The 21345-nt window shown below is 38.1% G+C and overlaps 1 protein-coding gene and 1 long non-coding RNA gene across 5 annotated transcripts in view; one reads left to right on the forward strand and one right to left on the reverse strand.

Annotated features, from left to right (window-relative positions):
* The window catches only part of PDE7B (phosphodiesterase 7B), a 174449-nt gene that overhangs the window by 109629 nt on the left and 43475 nt on the right, over window positions 1–21345 (forward strand). The gene's annotated exons all lie outside the window — the stretch shown is intronic.
* LOC108504552 lies at window positions 6836–20629 on the reverse strand. 2 transcript variants are annotated; one of them, XR_001877167.1, is made up of 4 exons: window positions 20454–20629; window positions 9766–9910; window positions 8539–8699; window positions 6836–8331 (listed from the first exon to the last, which is right to left on the reverse strand). It is a non-coding gene; the product is annotated as an uncharacterized LOC108504552 (long non-coding RNA). The 2 variants fall into 2 exon arrangements; XR_001877166.1 differs by having other exon boundaries at window positions 6836–8386.

The following is a 21345-nucleotide window of genomic DNA, read 5'->3' on the forward strand; positions in this document are numbered from 1 at the left end:
CCTGCCAGGGCCTATTGGAGTTTCATGAGGAGCTGAGGCATGATTAGAAACTGGAAAAAAGGAAACCAGGAACTTTTATATGTCAGTGAGAAAGGATGAGAGTTTTATGAGTGTAGAATATGAGCCAAAAAAAAAATAATATTTAAACTTTTGCTTCTGTTCCTAGGCATGATAGAAATAAAGAACTAATTGAGCAATAAAACGTGCTTATTGGAGTTGGCTAGTGTGGAATCACTTGTAAAGGATTACTAACAACAGGATGAGAGTTTTTCCTCTGCAGGGAAGAAAAGTTAAGGAGTATAAAATGCATGGCTTAATGTAGTCATAGGCATTTGAAATGTAAATACATATAATGTCCTTACCTTCCTTCCAACTTTGGCATTCGTAAAATCTTTCCACAGTTCTGGTGACAAAGGGAGGAGTAAAACCTCAGCCCTGTCAATGAGCAGCAACTTCGCCGTCACTTGTGTATGTCAGTGCTGATTTAGGTATTTTAAATCTGTGGAGTCCTGTTTCTGAAGTGCGAGTAAACTGCATCAGGGCATTCTGCTCAATGATAGCTCAGGATTACTCCCAAAATAAACACTGTTCCCCATCCTTTACTGTTCATGCTGTTGTAAAACCTGATCTTGAAGGTTACCCTATTGGGCAACCTAGATACCTCTGTCATATTATGCTGGGCACTGTTGGTGAAAAAAACACCTACAGTTATTAGATTCCAGAAAACTGAAAAATAAATCTAATAAACAAATGTATTCCATGGATGTCTTTGGAACTGCTCTCAAATAACGACTAAAATTTGTAAGTAAGACTAACCACTTTGCTTAGCAGTAAGTAGTTGTAGTACAGGATTTTAAGGAAAGACTGAAGGAAACCAAATTGCTCAGCTGCCACAAATATCCTGCTCTGTTCCTGTAACAGAACATAAAACAACAACTAATAAAAAAAAGTTTTATTAGCTGTTGGAAGAATTATTTCTATCAGCACTTCCCAGTAAAATTGAAGTGACTTAATTCCCAAACTTTCTTTCAAAAAAGGCGTTTTATCAAGCTGTTGGAAGTTGGCCACTGAATGTGTCTGTAACACATTAGGCACTGTTTCTCAAAACACCTTGTGGACTGCTAATTGGGGTTTGCATAATACCACAAAATTGCAGACATTCCTTTGAAATAAGTAGGAATGAAAACTGCTTTTCTGGGGTAAAAGAAAAAGGAATTTTTTATTTTTAACAAAAAGGCCTAACAAAAATCCTTTGTTTGAATATGTTATAATTATTGTTTGCCTTTTTTTTCCCTGAAGAAATTAGTTTGAGGAAAAGTTTCTAAACAGTTTTGAATTACACAAGTTCAAGGAGGGCCTTGTACATACAGTACTACTGTTCAGGCCACGAGGTAAACAATTATGAAATGCCTTTGAAATGCAAGGTTGGTAAGGCTTTTCAAGGTTATGTATTTTGTCATTGAATACAACAGTAAGTTGTTGGGAGCAGGAGTGAGTGATACTTATGCACAGATGTGCAAATGAAAAAGTTATGAAATTTAATAGTTGTGAATCTGAATTCTTAGTTATAACACTGTTTTAAAACTGATTTATACTAGGGACTGGGTCAGGATCTAAAAGAAATAAAAAAAATAATTAGAGAAATACATTTGCTTGGTCAAAATTCAGACTTACTCTGCTCTTTTGCTGGTGAGTTTCAGGCCCATCTGCACTGCAAATCTGGAGCTGTACTGGGTTTGAGTCTGAAGGTGATTTTAGGGTAGAACAGGATTGAACTAGGGCTGGCACTTCTGGGTTTTTTTTAACCATTGTATCACTCTGAGCTGTGAATCCTTTTCATGGCTTTGAATTTTCAGAATGTCAATCCAAGCAAACTGAATTTGTTTCAGCAGTGTCCAACAACTTATTGTGACTGGACATGGATAGCAACTCTTTATGAAGAAAAAGCTGGAAAAAGCCAGTTTCAGAGCACTGTGAAAGAATGACTGGGTGCGCGGGAGAGAAAATCCTGTCCAAGTAACTATTATTTCTACCTGAAATTCTGAAAGGGTAGATGTAACATCTTAAGCTCTGGATGACATACCCAGCCTGAAAGCATGAACATTGTATTTCCAAATCTGTTTCACCTTGCTGCGTGATTTTATGTTTAATGAAATAATAGCAAAACAGAAGCTTTAAGGCAAGCAGATGTGCTGGATGTTGATAGAGTTGGAAACTTACCCTGTGTTTATTAAAAAGAACAGTCTCTTATGGTCAGGAACTCAGTACAGCAAATAATACAGTAGTTTGTGGAACAGAGAGATGTTGCAGAAAGGAGAATTTTTTTATTTCAAGTGCCAAGTTTGACAGGACTTAGTTTGTAGCTAATAAATACCTAACGCTTGTATCTCAGACACAGTATTTCAGTCTTGTATAAAGAAGGGTTTAAATGAAAAGTACATGTCCTTCATGTAAATCAATTACTCAAAAAAGGAAAGAAAATCACCTTTTGTTATATTTGAAGCACAGGAGGAGGCAACAAGGGCAGATTAGCAGGGCTTTATGCAGCAGTGCCTGTGTATGAAATAAACAACTTTTGACAGGAAGATTACAAAAACTAGAATCATGAAGAGAGAAAAGCTGTTGCTAAATGCTAAGCATGCATTTGCTTTATTTACCCACCATTTTCCTTCTGCTTTAACAGAGATATCTTCCAGGCTCTGGATCATCCCTGAGCTGTCAAAAACTTTGTCACCTCTGCAGTAAACACACATTTACACAATCAGTTGGGTGGGAGAAACTCCTTGCCCTCTCATGCAGCGCCCCATGGATTCCACTCTGCTGCTAATGCTGGGGCATGGAGTTTGTGCACAAAAGTGGCTGGCAGATTGCAGAAAGACAGGGTGTCCAGTGCTGTATATTTTTAACTTTATACATCTCTCTCGAAAAGACAGGTGGATAAACAAAGGAAATGCAGAAGAGCAAAGGTGGGAAAACAACCTGATGAGAGAAAAAATTCCTTCTTCAAATGAGAGGCTTTGTCACTGAGCCACGGACTTCAGAAAATAATGATGACTGGTCAGAGATATCTACTAAAGGTAGAATTCCCTTTAGATTGGTAACAAGAGCAGTTAGAGGAGAAAAAAAACCCTCTAGAAGAGCACAGTGTGCACCCATCTCTCTTAGCAGCAGTGATGAGAAAATCGTCCTCCTCTCCATAGAGTCCTTGTGAGTGTAACGTGAAAATCACAGAAAACAGTCACAGAATCACAGAATCAGCTAGGTTGGAAAAGACCTCTGAGATCATCGAGTCCAACCTATGACCAAACACCCCCTTGTCAACTAGACCATGGTACTAAGTACCACGTCCAGTCTTTCCTCAAAGACCTCCACCTTCCATCACCTTCCTGAGGAGTCCATTCCAATGCCCAGTTACTCTTTCTTGCGTAGAACTTCTTCCAAATGTCCACCCTAAACCTCCCCTGGCGCAGCTTAAGACTGTATCCTCTTGTCCTACTGCTGGTTGCCTGGGAGAAGAGACCAATGCCCACCCAGCTACAATCTCCTTTCAGGTAGTTGTAGAGAGTGATGAGGTCTCCCCTGAGCCTCTTCCCCTCTGGGCTAAACAACACCAGCTCCCTCAGCCTCTCCTCATAGGACCTGTGCTCGAGTCCCTTCGCCAACCTCCTTGCCCTTCTTTGAACATGCTGCAGCATCCTTCCTCAACATCCTTCCTGAATGAGGGGCCCAGAACTGGACACAGTACTCAAGGTGTGGCCTCACCAGCACTGAGTACAGGGGAATAATCACTTCCCTGGTCCTGCTGGTCACCCATGGTTCAAATACATTTTGTCATGTTTCTTATTTTAGAGCCACTTCTTAGAAATTGCAGGGGGGTACCCCAAAAGACAGATAAACTACACACTGAGAACAGTGTTTTCTGAGATCATGAAGAAAGTTCTCTTTGCTTTTTGGGTTTTCTAGCATTTTACTTGTTTCCCCTACAGTTTAAGGTTTGGCCCACACTAGTTGAAATGTATGCTTACACAAAGCCTGCAAAGAAGTCTTATCTCAATATTATTTTGAGGATGGACATGAAGACTGAATCATACAAGGCTGTGTGATCCTTGACTGGATTTGAACCTTAGCAGTTTACCTTACGTATATGGAATAGTCAAAGCCTTTGATGTTATGTGCTGGTAAAGAAGTGTCTTAAAGTAATTTTACTCCTGACCTGAAGATGGTAGATTTGTTTAAATTTAAAGCCCATCAAAGTTCTTTAAACTGAGAAAAAATACTGTGAGATGGACTATTCCCTCAGTATTTCCAATCCAGTCAAAATGTAATTTAACTTTCTTTGTGATTCTTTGTTAACACCAAAAGTGTTACCTTTCCGTTAACCTACTCCATCTAAAGGCAAGAAATTAAAGCAAAACTGTATCTCCAGCCATGAAAACTGTTCATTTTAGCACTAATTTCTTTAACCAAGCAGAGTTTCATCTATGTATGAAAATGCACTGAGCATCAAGTAGGCAACCATAGCGTTGCTCAGTTAGCTGAGTAAACTGTCATATTGACTCAAATTGCACTTTCTGCACATACACACATTTCAAATACAATTTTTTTACTCCTGTGGTGAGAATCTTCATTTTCTCTTGTTGCATATAACTGCTGAGCAGGTGCAGTGAAGTATAAGCATTAGATACTTCACATGTGTGGTGGGTTTTACATTTACATTGTGGGACTGACTTTGGAAAGACAACAGGAGCCTTTAAATTAGTATTCACTGGTTTGCGATAGCAAAGATTATGTAGTTTTAGGGAAGCTGAAAAAAGATATTTTCTTGTCTTTCAGTGGGTTTGTACAGCCTGCGAGCATCTCATGTACTGCTTAAGGATGTATGAGATGGTAGTTAATGAACTGTGGTAAGCTAGAAGTAAATATTCAGATATGGGCATCATAGTATGTAGCTCAATGAATTTGACCACAATTATTATATAATTACTGTGGTAATGAGTGGTTTCTGAGTTTTTACTTCACAAAGGATAGTTATGTACTGTTAGTATTTTCTTGCTAAAAGTTTAGTTTAATTAGTTGAGTTTAAACATAGCTTGCTGTGAAAAGCAAATGTTTTAGTATGTTATTTTTTTTATGAGTTAAGACTAGGGAAGTATGAATTTACAATGAGAAAGCATACCGAAAGCTTAAGTGTTCTTCACCAATACCCAGAAAATAGGTTTCTGCTGAAAACCTATTTGGATGTCTCTTTTTCCCCTTGGTACTTTAAATCCAATTAGTTTTGTGTCAGATAACATTTGAAAATATTTTAGTGTATTCCTTCCACAAAAAAAAAAAATAGAGTGAATCTAATAGAATTTTACATACTATTCTAAATTACTCCCAGCATTTAACATAGTTATCTCCTTTCTATAGTAGTCCTTCTAGAGAATTTTGTTCTTGATCACTAGGTGTCAGTGATTCAGCTCAAAGTTAAGATGCTTCAAGGTATAGCCAGAGGAAATCGAGTCAACTGAATACTTCTCTGGGCTCCACTGACTTATGACTTTGACTATAATGGGAACTGAGACATGTAGCTCATATGCAAATGCTTACATTTAAGTATTAGATGTAGGGAAATAATTTTCTCTCAGCCTTTATGTTCTGCTAGACTCCGGTGAGGCTAGTTTGTGATGGTCTGATCTAGAGCCAGCTCAAGGTTTCTCTATAGACAAGGTAAAACTATTTGGTGCTCCAAGAACAAAGACAAAGGAGCACATATTCTGTTCTTACCTTTGATGGCAGCAGAGCTCAATATTTTGGTGCCAGTAAAAGAAATTGAGGACAAGAAAGGTTGAGAAAGGCTAGTAGGACTTGTCAGGCCGTGCAGAGGGGTGGAAGCTCTGGGAGAAGCAGATGGACGTGTGAAGAAACAGACTGGGAGAGCTCAGAGGGATGTAGCAACTGTGAGTGGGAGTTCTGTTCCCCAGGTTGACCTCCCCAGATATGTTGTTGGAAGGCTGGGATGGGTCAATGGGAGCCCTCACCTCAGTGACAGTACAAAAGAAGCGTACGTCTTCACTTTTAAGTCCACTCTCTTTCCCAAGCTGCCTTTATTTCTTACGTTCCCAAAGTAAGAGCATCCAGAAGCACCCTCATATGCACAAACACAATGTGCATGGCAGGCCTGGCCCTCAGCCTGCTCCGCTGCCAGCACCCAGCAGCTCTGATAGCATAAACGAACCAAGCAGAGGGCAGGCAAGTACAGCTCTTGCTGCTTAACCCAACCCCTTCCCATTGTGGTTGTATGGAGAGGGAGCAGTCCTTCCCCCTCCTTCCTTTTTGTCCTGCCTGAGTTCTTGGAGGAGAGCTTGGTGCTGCAGGACCCAACATTAAGTGACACCCAACACAGTATACAACTAATTTGCCCCACTTCTGCCTAACACCTTACAAAGGTTTGTGGTTTTTTTGTAATATTTTGGCAAAAAAAATTTTTAGTAGAGCTCAGAGGGTCTGAAGGTTTGCTTTTTGGCCAGTGTTTTTATTTCTTGACCTGTGCAACTGTTCTTTCTTTGGTGTGATGGTGAAAAGTAAGAATAAGAAAAAGTAAAAGAAAGAACAAAAGGAAGAACAAAACTCACTTGAGTTATGTCTGTCTGCCACTTCTCATGAAGTAGTTAGCAATTGAAGCATTATTTTGATGTCTCTCCTAATACTCAGTATGCGTAACTGTTGACCATGGTTTTGGGCAGTTTCTTTATTCTGCATAAATGGTATTCTCCTTCCACATGCTAAAGCATTAAGGATATGCTGTACCATGTTGGAGGCTTATAATTTTTGTAATTTGTGGATTGGGGGAGTGGTTTGGGTTTTTTAATCTGTAACGAATTACAGCTTAAAACAGCCTTCTGCTTTTCTCTTGGTCTCCCTCCTCAGTATAGAACAGTATCCCAGGATTTTCCCCACTTTGGTTGTTAGGGACAAACAACATTTGATATAGTCTGAAGCCTCTGAGAACTGCTTCTTTAATCTTATTTGAAAAATTACTCTTGACAGATGAATATTTTTTCCAAGTAGGATGTGCTGCTCTTGATAGCTTGTTACAGACAGCATGGAGCTGTTAGGAGTGAATTGCTCTGTTCAGTCACAGCGTGGTCATTGTGGCTGCAGCTGTTCCCTTTTAGCTCCCTCTGAGTGGTTCTGTCCTGATCTTCAGTGTGATCCTCAGGAATAACAGAGCATCATCCTCTGGGCCAGCAGAGCCCTCAAAATTCCCTATTAATCACCCTGAGAGTTTCACATAATAGTGTAAATTATAGTGGTTGTTGTATGATGTGGAGACTTGGCTATGGAGAAGTAAACACAAACCAACTTACTCTTACTTTTTAAAGGAAAACAGGTTTCCTCTGTAGTGATAATCAATGAGGCTTGTGTTTGGAAGAAAGATAGATTATTCAAAATGAAACCAAATCTGCCCAGGGCAGATTTCCAGTTGATCTTATTCCTTTCTAAGTTCACTTATGCTTTCATAAATTTGCTTTAGGAACAATTTTAAAAGCAGTGGTCCAATTGTGTCAGCCAGTACATTCTTCATACCTTTTATGATTTTCCAAACTTCAGTGTCCATGTCTAAATGGCATTATGAACCACTCTCATATGTATTTCTTTCTGAATCTTAATCTTCCTAATTAAAAGTCAGTGACTACATAGTGACTTTGACTATATTTTTCAGATGCAGAAATGCAGGACATAGCTTGGGTCTCTAGGTCTTGAGAAGACACTCTTAACAAGTCTGTTGTCATTACCACCATAAGCAGCTGCATCAGTCACACCCACTGAGAAGCTGTACCTGTAGTCTGGGTTCTTGTACCCAGACTCAGGTCTATCCAGCTTAACTTAGAACAACTCCTTTGATGAGAGGATGCTTATACGACATCTCTTTTGGGTCCAGTGTCTCACAGGCATGTATACAGGCATGATGTTTTCACTCTGTGCTGCTCTACCAGTTTGCTATGTCATATACCAGTGTGCCACGCTCTTCCAACAGCATCAGTGGTGTGGGAGGCAGCCTCAATTCCAGCGCCTGTTTCTCCTCCAGGCTTGCAGCTGGAAATTGGAGGCCTATTCTCTTTCTGGCAGTTTTCAGGCCTGCAGAACCAAAACCCAGGTTTGGCATGTAATCCTCAGAAATACCTTTTATGAAAATTAACTTTGGGTTTTTTAAGAAGCACTGAAGCTGTGTGAATTAAAAGCATCACGTTATCGAGTTTCCAAGTAGAGTGACAGATTGTTCCCCCCTGTCCTGGTGCCATTGTCAGATCAGAAAACTGAATTCTTCATTCCTCACGATGTTTCCTTGGGTGAAAAAGAAATACAAAGTCTTCATAGCTAGAACTGAATAATGTCAATTCTGTAATGACAAGATATTACAAAATTACTGTCTCATGTCCTTTAGGATTTGTTTTTCTTTATCAGTCTCCTCTGCTAGAACATGTTTACAGTAGGTACTCTTTTAAACTAAAATTTCTAAAAAGATTCGAAGAAAGAAAATAGGGAAATTACCTTGACATTCAGTGACAGCTGTAATATCATGTAAATCATTACTAATGGAGAACAATTATGGAGGCTCAGAGTCGATTGTAATAGATTTTTCACACAAAGAAGGAAGGATGTTGGACCTGCTGCAGAGCCATGAAGAAATAATTACATATCATCTTTCGTACCTAAAAAAATGATATATTTTTAAAGATGTCACACTAGACATCACACACTCAAGAACATCATGTCCTAGACAGTAGGGTGTTTTGTTTGCATTTACATCTTTTAAAGCAGCCATCTGTACTGCAGCACTCTCTGTGCCTGCTTCACAGTTTGGGTGTGCTGTGTGCATTGTTTCATTTTGTGCAGTTTTTCAGTAACCTTTTGAGTACATTGCAGCCATTTAGGATCCATGTCCTATATGCTGACTGCCATTTAGGATCCATGTCCTATATGCTGACTGCTGTCTGCTGTCTTGCCTCAACCAATGTATAAGTTCTTTTTCAAAGTGACTTCTACTTATCAATGTGACCTCCTCAAGACTAATACCTCTCCTAGAGGAAAGGCATCTTATTTCTACAGTGGTATTTATACTAAAGTCTGAGAAGGTTTAATGAAATATAGTAATTTGAGGTTCAAAACTCTAGTGAGAGATAATTATTCATAGACTATGAAGATGGAATAGATGTTAGATGAATGCTCATTTGCTTCAAGGACATAATGCTGTTTGCCCCAGCTATTTGGTTAATTTTCACCTGATTTTTCAGTTCTCTGTATCAGCACTTACCTTAGTTATAAGTGGGTTTTGGTTAATGCCTCTTGTCTCTTGCCTCTGCCTTACAGATCATGAAAAATTACTATAGAGCAGTGAGCATTGACCTGATGGGTGGAAGGCTTCAATTACACCTACAATTAGACTTGCCTTTTACTCTGTCCAAGTGGAAAAATAAAGTGGCACTAGGACATGGCCTATTTGTGGACTGAAGCCCAGAACCAGGACCTGCCCCTCCATTAGATGTCATTAGAAGAATCCCAAAACTCAGATCTAGCCCTGCACCTTAAACTGCATGTTGTAGTGATTTTTGTGTCATGGAAACTCAAAACTGTGTTGTAGGATCACTTAGTGACATGAGTATAAATACAGGGACTTTTTGAGTGTCAACATTAATTTGCATTAAAACAAGTCACATTTGGGGATCATGACTGTTTTCATTTGTTTGTCTGTTGCAATTGCCTGGGCACAGTACTTACCTGCTTGTTCTCTGCCTTTATTCTGAAGTGCAGAATTAGTTCTTTTAATTAATAGTCAGGTAAAGGATGAGCAGTGTTTGATATGAAGGAGTTTGGACTTAATGTATTCTCAGAAGAGTTTCAGTTTCCAGCATTGGTGTGCCATCTGTGAAATGGATTTTATATTTAAGAGCTGTGTAAGAATGAACTCAACCTAGTTTATATTCATTAACAGGAAAAGTCTGGTGTTATTCCTGTATTTTGGACTGGTCAGGATCTGTCTGACCATTTGTAGAAGGCTTTGCAAAGGAAAGCAACCTCTAACAATGGTAGTTAAAAAAACCCACGTATTTTATGATCTTAACCACTAGTCACATAAAAAAAATCTTTGGTGTTTCTTGAAGACATAACAGGAGCAGAACATACATGTTTTCTTTCAGTTAATCCCCAAACATCTGTTTTCCCAGTGAATATAAGTATAAACAAGAGAATGAGAGGAAAGTTTATTTCCCGAATTTCAATCTTTTTGTGAAACTCTTTCATCTTAAGTTTTTTCAGGTAAAAAAGTTTTGGGAAAGGGGCATGTTCCTGAAATATTTGCAGTGTTTAAACCTTTGTTTCCCTTGATAAAATACACACAGAAACCATTTTGACTACCTCATCAATTCACTGCTGTGGGAGACATCACATGTTAAAAATCTTTAAAATTTGTTTAAATTTTTTTTTACATTAAAATGTATTTTAAATGTGTGTAAATACATGTTTATATTTATCTTTCTTTGAGCTTTGCTTTTCTTCCCATTGGAGGATTGTTCAGGCAGCTGGCTACTGAAATGCTATACCAATCTGATTTAATTCATGGCCAACGTTGCCACTTGGTTTGTCAATATAGCCTTTAGAGAAGTCACATATCATTGCCGTGCGTTAATAGGTTACTCTGGAGAAAAGTAGTTTCTGGCAAGTATACTATGATGCTGATCTCTCAGAGTAGTTGCCCAAAAATATCTGTAAGAGAAACCACTGTTTGGGTGAGGAGAGATTAAACATATGTCACCATGATAGGCTAAATTTCCACATGTTGGGTAAAGAAGGAAAAAAAAAAAGAGAAGAGAAAATGATAAAGTGGATGAGACATATAACTGATTGGCTAACAAAGGTAACTCACCTGGCCTTCCTTACTATAGTATATTTAAAGGTGAAAAGACAAAGGAGAGGCAAAGGAAGATGAGGCCTTATTGAAGACAGTGGAAAAGTAAACTGGATGATGGTTCCCTCTCACGTCAGAGAAATAAAAGCAGTTTTCATCTATGAAATTCCTACCACACTTGGTAGTAGGTGATATTCCTTGATGATATTCAACAGGTTTATATAAGCACTGGCCAGATTAATGTCTGTGTTTAGGAAAGGAGTGAATTGATGTCCTGAAGATAGTATAAGAGGGCAAGGGCTTAGTAAATTATGGTAGAAAAGATAAGCCAATAAAAATTATTTCAGTAACTGTTGAAGGGATGAAAAGCCCTTCTTTATATGAAGCTGAGAGATGTAATATTCTGACATTATAAGACACGCATTTATAGAGTGGTTTGCAAAAGATATCTGAGAACATGAGGCATGCTGCTGTGTGCAGTCCCCTCTCCCCCAGATATTGGGGGAACTATTTTCTAAGCATTCTGTGTTGGGGGGAAAAGGCAGTAGGCAGGTTACGAGTTGAGCCCTTGATCAGTCAAGTTGGCTGATAGCTACAGAAAGCAACACACAAAAAAGTTAGCAAACTCATTACAAGGGTTGTTTAATCAATGCCCTTAAGGGGGAGAGATTCCCTCCTCCTGGAAGAAAGCAAAGATATTTTTTAATACTATTAAAAGAAGAGACTGCTTGTCTTCTGTACATATTTCATTCATAGGAATTGATTAGTTCTCATTAGTATTGACAGACTAGTAACATGTTAGATTTGTTTATCCAGAGCAGTATGGATTCATGGTAGGGGAAAAAATTTCATATAATAATAGAAAAGCTCTACTATGAACTATACAATGCAAAATAATAACACATAAGTTATCTGGGGATCTTCTGACTAAATGCCACTGAGCAACTTAGGGGATATATAGAAACATTGCATTTAGGAAAGAAAATGGAGGTAAGGTGAGACCTTGCATTTCTGCTGTGTATAAGGGTTTTTAGGTTTCTGAACTAGTGAAAGGAATATCTTTAAGCTGGTTAATTAACATGGCAGGAGCCTCCACATGTCTATAGCTACAGCAGGACAACATCTGTCTGCAGCAATTAGGCAGGAACTTGCAAACTGAAGGGCTGCTCACAGATGGAGCAGATAGCTTGCCAGGCAGATGACGTTTAAGACTTTTACTCTTAAAAACAAAAGCAAACACATATCGCTGACAGTATTTGAGTATAAAACTAGTTATGATAAATCTGAAATGTTAAGTGCCTGGTATTTTGAAAAAAATAAAATTGTGAGGGGAAAGCCCCCTCAAATTCTTTCAGTAGCGTAAGCATTCATATGGATGTGACAGAAAAACAGAAGGTCTTACTGAAGGTTTATTGTACTGTGTAAAATAATAAAAGCCTTTGAAGAATTGGTAGAGATGAAGCTTTCTTGGATGTGCAGAAGAGCTTTCAGTAAACTGAATATATTTTTTACTGTTGATAAGATTATAGAATTGAGATTGTTAAGGAATTTCTTCTGAGTCTATCAAATGTGTAAGACTGTTTGGTCAGGGAATATTGTCCTTCAAGGAGTAGGATGTGAAATCCTCTGAAGATACTTGAAAATACCCTATAGTGTTAAGAGGATTTTATCCGTACATTTATTTTTACTGTATGTAATGTCAGTATTTGTAGAAAAATTCTCATATTTAATAGTAGCCTGCTCCATTATTGATTAGATGACATGGGATTTCATGAGAGCTAAAATTTATTTCAACAAAAAATATGGTAAGACTTAGCCTATAAAATCTCAGAGAAAAAGTATCATCAAGGAAAGAAGTTCTGAACAGTGAGGAAAGAATAGAATAGTTGCTTTTGGTCTCCCCCCAGGCTGTTCAACTCCTATGTGGGGAGTAACTACATGTAGCCACCTCCACTACCCCTTTTGCACAAGATCTTTCTGCGTCCATGGCTGGTGGGACACCTGGAGATGGGTCAGCAGAGCTCAGATCAACTGCAGGAACCAACACAGGGACTGAAGGCACCAGTACTTGAAACCTGAGATCTAGTGAAAAACTGTCATTCCTCTATCTGGGGAAAAAAAATATTTGCTGAGCTTTATTTCATAAAAACTGAGAGAATAGGAACATCTCATACTGAAACAACTAATCTGAAGTACAAGCTTACAGCTGCAGTGAAAAGGTGGTACTGGAAGAATCGATTTATTTTTCTCTATACCAGTCCCTTCTTGCTGCAATGGATCGTGTTGCATTCTGGAGAGAGAATTAGTCAGCTGTTGGTATTGGGGAGGAAGAAAACAGGAGGCTTACTTCCAGGTGAACTTGAATATGCGTCCTTTGTTAGGATTTTAGACCCACTTCTGTCTGCTGGTAGAGTTATAATCAATGTTTTTTGCCATGTAGTTGATATAGGATCTGTGTTTGAATATCTGTGAGTACAGTGTACATTAACTTGCTACACTTGTTTGGGAACTAGCAGAGTACGGTGTTTTTCCCAGTAATATACATCTGGTATTAGAGCCCGATCCAAAACATTAGTCAGTTTTATGACTATAGACAAAATTTTATGACATTATTCAGTAGTGTGATAATGATGAGCTGATTCTTACAGATCTTCATGGACTTTTCAGCATAGAACCAAATTGAAATTTAAGCTTTTCAAAATTTTCAAGTGTTTAGGTAAGTGTTTCACTGGTTTTGTGAGTCAGACAAATATTTGGGGAGCGAAGTTTCTTGTAAGTTTTCTAGCAGTTTCTGAATTGCTTTTTTGTAATACATTCATAACCTAATTTGAAGAACCTTTATATTAGATATCATTTGGAAGTAGAGTCCAACTAGTTAAGATTATTTTCATACAGATCTTGATTTTTCTTTGGAAGCCCTTAGCTACTGAATATACTGTTAAGGTAGAGTCTAAGAAAACAAAAACTTTTTTCTGAATGTTACTTCAAGCTAATCTGTTTTAAAGAAAAAGAGAGCAATCTTACTGCTTTTTCTGTGTTATGTCTTGCAATTCCCAGAACAAAACAAAGGAAAAAAAAACCAAACCAACAAAAGGAAAAAAACCCACCTCTGCTTAGTATGAATTACACAAGAGCATGAGTCAAGAAATCCTTTTCATGTGTCTTCATATGCACATGCCAAAAAGTCTCTGCCAGAGTTACTCTTGATTGGAATTCACAGCGGTTTGTGAAGAATAAATACTGAAGTGCTGTCTTGCGCTTTCTCCTTTAAAATATTATTTTAGGAGGAGTCTGAGCAGCTGGATTGCTCAGAAAAGGATCTGTTCAATGAATATCTAAGAAAGAACTCTTGGGTTACTAAGCTGTAATTGAAAGGTAAATTTTGAGACAAAACAAAATTAAATTACTGTTTGCATAATTTATTGTTCCTTTGGGATTTATAATAACATCTCTTGCAGTATTTTTTGCCTCCACCCACAAAAGTGTCTTTGATTGTTAAATTAAAAGGTTTAGGTTGCAGTTTCTTCCTCTTTCTGAAAGACTTGAGCAATTATTTGAATTTCCTAAGAGTATATTAAAACACAGGAGACAAAAGCCTAGCTTCTGTTTTCAGCCCTAGTTGTGGAGAAAGGCAGTGTTGCTGTGTATGCTGTCCATCAGAGGACCAGGCATTTCTCATGTAAAAAAGTCTGAAATGTTAATATTTTTGTTGCTAGTTTGGTTTTTTTGGTGTTTTCTATTAGCTAAAACCAGGCATTAAATGCACAGGGCTTTTAGTGGAAACTTCAAATATAAAGCTAGCCTTAAAGTTATAAAATTAAATATATTTGCTAAGGACACTTCGTAAAGGATGAAATAATTGGAAGACATGAAATAGGAAGTTCTTACAGTGTTTTTTGGCTTCCAGAAAGGGTATGGTGCCGGCATGCCCTGGAGTGCCAGCATCCCCAGGAAGCTTCTTCCCTGGCTTCCTTCGGTGTGGGGTGCCTGCATATGCCTCTTGGTTCTTGATTCTGACACAGTAAATAAAACTTTGGCAAGGTTTATGCCACGTGGGACCTGAATTGCAGATCTGGTTTTTAGGTATAACTCCAGTGCAGTTGTTCCTAAGTGGAGACTGCTAGGTTAGGACAATTAGCAGATTAATCAGTAGTTCAGTTTTTAGAATGTGGATTCATGGTTTTGTCCTTTCATGGTGGTTTTGGAAGTTTATTAATCCAACGTGTATTAAGGTTGAGCAGCAAGTAGTTCACTGTCTGAAAGCCAGATTTTTTTCTTCACTTTTTGTAGAACTAGGTACAGAGTAGGAGGAAGGAGAAAAATTCTTTCTCTCCCCTGCTCTGTCCATCCTCCTGAGCAAGAGGTCCAGCACAATCCATTAGCTTCCAGGGCAAGACAGAATTTCCCTCCCCTCAGGTATGCTTGGCCTTTCCTCACAAAAGGTGATGTTTGTTGCGGGTCCTTTATGGGACAGTATTGTTTGTCAAAGTGAAATCAAGACTTGGTGTACATAATTATGGGATGAGGGAAAGAAGATGGTGATGTTAAGGATCCTTGAAATGGGTTACAGTAAGCCGTGTTTAACCCTCTCTGCATATCTTGCTACTTGCTCTTCCTTTCAGATGATAAAGTTTCTGGAATAAAGAGCTGAGGTAGAGCCCCATATTCACCCTAAGAAGTTGGGTAGAGGCTCTCTGGTAGCAGCTTGCACATTTGCTGGGCTCAGCAAAGCTGTGGTTGCCAGCTGGGGAAGAAGCCCAAATGCAACTTGCTCCTGCTGCTTGTTGTCATGGTCGGGGTTCAGCCATTCCAGGAAACACAAAAACAAGTTCTGGGGAAATACCAGTCTGTGCCCATGGGAAGCACCTAATTAGATGTGTTTATCAAGTGTTTTGTAATTACAGAAATATGTAGCTAATTATTTTTCTTTGAGCCACCTCATGCTTATCTTTCTTAAGAATGTGCCGTGAAGAAAGAAAGTAAACTGCTGTTTAATTTTCCTTTGAAATAGATATTTAAGGCAACTGAACCATAACAGTGAATGGGATGCAGAGACTAGGCTAATGTTTGAATAACATGAGATTGATATAGAACTTTCTCCTGTGCTACCTTTTTCTGAAGTTTTAAATTTTAAAATGCGTAATACAGAGCAAGGATGGTCCAGATCAGTGATCTGCTTATTTGCAAGAGGTAGCATATTTGCTAAATTCTAGCCAGATTAGGGTTCTGGATTTGATAATTTGGTTTTTCTTTCTTCTTTTTTCTTTCTTTTTTTTTTTTAAGATCCAGTTAATTATTTGAAAAATACAGTGTAACAGGAAAAGTATTTTCCAAACAGTAGTAGCTTCTACTTGATGCAGTTTTATTCAAAATGGAAAAGGTTCCACTCCAAATAGTTGTGTTATCTACAATTATATACATCTATTTTTTAATTAAAATAATATTTTTTTATTATGAATTATTACATGATAAAATGTGGACTATCTCAGGAAATACTCATCTTGAATAAGCAAATAATGCTAAGGTTACCTGTGCTTATTTTGGACAAAATTCTCTTGCCTTATGATCAATGATTCACTGAGTTATGGAGGTATTTTTATGTTCCCCAGAGATACTAAACCAAATGCAAAACCAATAAGAAAGAAGATTTACAGCTCTTTGCTATAGATACTGCTTTTGAATAAAAAAAAAAAAAATTATTGCAATATATAATGTACAAACAAAAATGGGTAACCTCAGACATTAGTTCCTACAGTCTCTTGTATGGACAAAGCTTTTAATCAGAGCAAAGCTTCAGGTCGTGAGTAGTTCTCTGCAAGATATTACAGGCACCTCCTTGTGCTGCCGAGCCAAAGCTCAGTGCTTCCCCCTCCTCCTCCTTTCCCCTTTCATTGCTCTCTCCCAGCTGTGAAGACTCTGGGACAGTCTGATCGGGAAGAATGAGTGGCCAGTGCTGCTGGACTGGGTGCAACACCACCAGGCAGTATTCCAGCCTCAGGAGAAGGCAGGAAGTAGAGGGGAGGCTGAATTACCACTGAGTCAAAGACAGGGAAGAAGAAGGGTTTAGGAACATGTGCATATATATATATGTATTTATGTATAGAACAGAGGGGAATTGGAAGAGAGGAGATGAAGAACATGCAGAGATGAACAAGGAAGGATCACCCTGTGGTTGATACGTAAGATTGAGACTAATTTACTGCGTTGTATATGATCTCTAAAGTTGGCTATGTACTTAAAGGGTTGTACAAGCACCATACATTAAATACGGGGAGACAGACTGAATCAGCAGAGACTGAATCTCCTCCTGTGTGAGGTGAATGGCAGCCATGCGATTCCAGGATAAAATCAGAAAGGAGCAAATTCGAAAGATCTTGAGCTTTAGCTACTTGGCTCCACAGGCTGACTGCCATTCTGTTAAAATACTGATAGACTTTAGGTTTTGGCTGATGGTAGGTGTTTCAAATGTAGGTGATGTATTGCTATAATGGCAATTGCTGTATTACTACTTATGGTTTTAAACCCGTATGTTTTGTGGTTTAATTGGAAAGAGAGGGTAGAGAAATCTTGTGGGCAAAGCTGTGGAAATAGAGGGAAATTTTCTTAAGTGTACTGTTAAAGAGCTGAAAGCAAATTTTGATTTGATGGCACGAGTAAAATCCTCTGCATTCATTTTCTTTCTGTGTTGTCTAACTTAACTGTTGGTTGTACAAAAAGCAGAGATAATTAGTGTTTGAATTGTGGTAATGTAGAAACCAAAACCAGGACTGCAGGTAGAAAATGGTGTTGAATTACTGAGGCCCTGCATTAGAGAAATTGCTGTCTACTCAGAACAAACAAAACACAGAAGTGGAAAACTGAGGCATGAAAAGAAAACAATTTGTTCTATAAGAAATCAGGAAATGAGCTCAGGGCTTATGATTGTCATCCTGCATTTTAATTCCAAGCGCACTCTCTCTTTCTCTCTGAGAAACAAGAGTTAATATCAAATTATTGAACAATTTAAAAAGAAAACAAACTCCATTTGTTCCATTCCACTTTGGAATTAGCAACATTTTTCAATTAATATTTATGTCATTATATCCATTGTTACTTTACATAAATGAAGTATATATAATATGCCAAATTTTAGCCAATGACTATGCAAGATATCCATGGATTGTAACGTCAACCAGTTTCTGCTTTTCTACATAACAGTACCTTAAGAGAAAATGAGAATGATACCTTGTGGCTCAAGTCAATGCCACCCATAAAATGTACATACAATGCTTCTTGAAGCAAACAATGCTTCTTGAGGAAATTGTAGAATAAAAAGATAAAAAATTAATTTAAAAGATCACTTAACAAATATTTTTAGTGGGTGAGAAATGAGAAGGCAAAATAAAAGAAGGCAGAACAAACTTAGTTGAATAAATACTTTACCCATGCTTTCTGCTGAAAAAGAATCTCTTCTTCAACTGCAAAACTCTCACTGGTAGATTCAAGGAGTCTGGTTGTGTTTTCACAGTGGAAACATTTAAAGCATTGACAATGCTCAAATCAGAAATACATGTAATAATATAAGATGTAGGTGTTTGAGAGAACTCAGCTAAGTTGCAATACATAGGCAAATGCAAAGGTGTCTCTGAAAGAGCATCTATATATAGAATGCTATTACAGTTAAGAAAATGTAATTTATACTTGGGATAACTTAGGGTCTTGCTGTATGTATGAGTGAAGAAAATCCTTATCTTTGGGGAATAACAATGGAAGTAGCTTCCCCTGATGGACTGGGCGTAGAGATCTGAATGCTATTGGCACTGGTTTTGACATTGGTTTTGAATAAAAAACCAGGTCCTTCATACCTTTTCTTTTACACAAAATGAAAGCCTAATGACTTGGAATTGAAAGTGTACATGTCTTACAAGGTTTTTATTAAATACATGCTTATTTCAGTAGTTGGGAGCCTAGCTGAAGACTAGAATCAAAAAATTACCAACTGAATAACCAGTAATGTGCTTTTATTTATGCTGTAATTTATTTGGGAGAGAGATGGGAGTAGCATGATAGTAAGACATTATCTTCAAAGTTGCCATGGTAATGCAACCTACTACCTGTTGCTAAGACTATGCTGTGGCTGTTATTACTTTTATTACAGCTCTTAACATCTCAAGATGTATCCTTTCGTTTTAAGTGTTATTATGATTCAATTTCATTTGTAAGAAAACCAGTAAGTTTTGCCACTTGCCAGCAGGGCTCTAGAGCAATAGGAATGATAGCAATGCAAGAACCTGATTCTGTTAACATAGGTCCCATCCTCTAATACAGAGCAATGTACAGGCTATCAAACCATTTAGGAAGACAAGAATATCAAGACAGTTGAGTTCCCTATCTATGTTATTATCCACTTTCCCTGGAAAGTCAGTGATCAATATTTGGAGACAGAAATGACAAAATGCCCCACCAATAATGCGATATAAAACCTTCAAAATGCAAACAAGTGGTTCTTAGCATTAGAACTAGAAATGGTAATATCCACTTTTCTAAGAGGATCCTGTCTGCTGTAAGTCTGGTTTCCTGATCCAGCAAAGTGTCCTAGGACCTCTTTTACTGTCCTGAACCATGCTGAGCAGCAGCAGTATGGTAAGCCTGAATTCAGCCAAAGTGCTTTCATTCAGAATCACAACAGCATGAGACTCTAAAGATGCCGTCAGTCATATGCTACTGCATGTGAGTACTGTAAACTGCAGGTAAGAGTGGAAATCATAAATGGATCGCTCAAAAAAAACCAAAACAAAAAATCAGAAGCCTGTCTCCTCCTAGCTGCCTGTTTTCCCAGGCTTTCATTTTCATCTATTACTAGTGAGTTCAGCCCCTCTAGATAGTAGATGACCTTCTCAGTACAATACAGTTCAAGGAAAATGTTTACCGAAGTCAAGATGGTCTGCCTTTCATGTATGGAGGGAGTGATACATGACTTCTGTCTTCTGCACTTACAATGCTATATTTATACAAGTCTCCATGCTTTCTGATTGGATTCTTTTTTTCAAGACCTGTCTCCTAGCTTTAGTTCAATAACTCTTTATTCTTTCCTCCTGGATAGCAACACTTGTCCTTTTCATCTACGTGTGAAAGCTGAATTTTGCAAAATTTGTATTGGTAAACTCCTATATCTGAATTTCTCATGTCTTCAAAAAGAAAAATTTGTGATTAAACAGGCTGTGCAATTTGCCTGTTCTTATGCTCTCTTTCTGTCTTTATGTCCCGTGGTTTAGCACTTGATCTAAACTTTTAGATAATTTTTTGTATTTTTGTCTAGAAAATACTGAAAGTTAAGTATCACACAGTAATATCAAAGAGATACGTTACTGCATTTTATCCAGAGCAGTACTCTGAGTGCTACTGCAAATGGTCATTTTTGTTTAACTGAGCCGTGGGATAATACTACGCTGTATGTGCGTACACAGTACGTACGTGTTTTGAGGGTGTGCCTCCACTGATGGGAACTAAAGGTGTATGTATCTGTTATATTTATTGCAAAATAAATAGTCCCAGGGATAATCACAGTGAAAGGCATACTTACAGATAAGAGGTCTGGTGTGGTCTCAGCTGTCTGAATACAGTCCTCATGGATGAGGTCTCAGTTTCTTCTCCAGCTATGCTCTGCTTATAATTGTGGCACCTAATTTAGGAACAGAAGCATCTTAGACTCCATCTGCAGTCAAAGACAAAAACATGCATCTCTGAAAGGTAATTCAGGCTCTTTAAGTGTTAGTCACTGGGCGGAGGCAGCTATTCCTCTCCACTGACTTACACCTACGAGTATGTGAAATATATTTGACCTTAAGGCAATAATTCATAGCCCATTATCAAACTCAGAGACAATTGAAAGTGTTTCCAGTGCATTATAACATATTGGCATTTTGGAAAGCTACCTTCTTTAGCCCGTGCAAGATTGTCTGTCCTAATTGACTGGGCATTTTGTCAGTCAGAGATTGCAGGCTCTGTGTTTGCTCATGCAAGAACAAACAGGTCTGTGAAGAGGGAAATGTAGGTACTGCTTCAGTCTCTGAATTTCTGATGACTGCTGTTATATGGTTCTCTATGGCAGTTTTCTCATCCTCTTGGATTTCAGTTGTCTGCAAGAACTTTTCCAAAGTCTGCATGTTGTAAGAGCTGTGCCTCAAGATACTTCAGTTCAGAATCTTTTCACCAGTTATTGATATGATATGATACGGTTTAAGGGAGGATTTTAAAAGTGTCTGTATAATACTCATTTAACTTGTTCATTTGTCAGCATGGACAACTGCTAAAGGCATGCCTGTGGATCTTAGGATCTTCCCATATATCCAGATAGGGTGTGCATCAGTGCGAAAACAAACTTACCAGGAGAATTCCAGTATTGAGAAGGGTTTTATGAAGATTGTCAACTTCTCTTTCTTGCATTTTACTGATTGGCACGAGGAGTGGTTATT

This window comes from Lepidothrix coronata, unplaced genomic scaffold, assembly GCF_001604755.1.
Source record: "Lepidothrix coronata isolate B3197 unplaced genomic scaffold, Lepidothrix_coronata-1.0 Scaffold167, whole genome shotgun sequence".
Taxonomy (NCBI): Eukaryota; Metazoa; Chordata; class Aves; order Passeriformes; family Pipridae; genus Lepidothrix; species Lepidothrix coronata.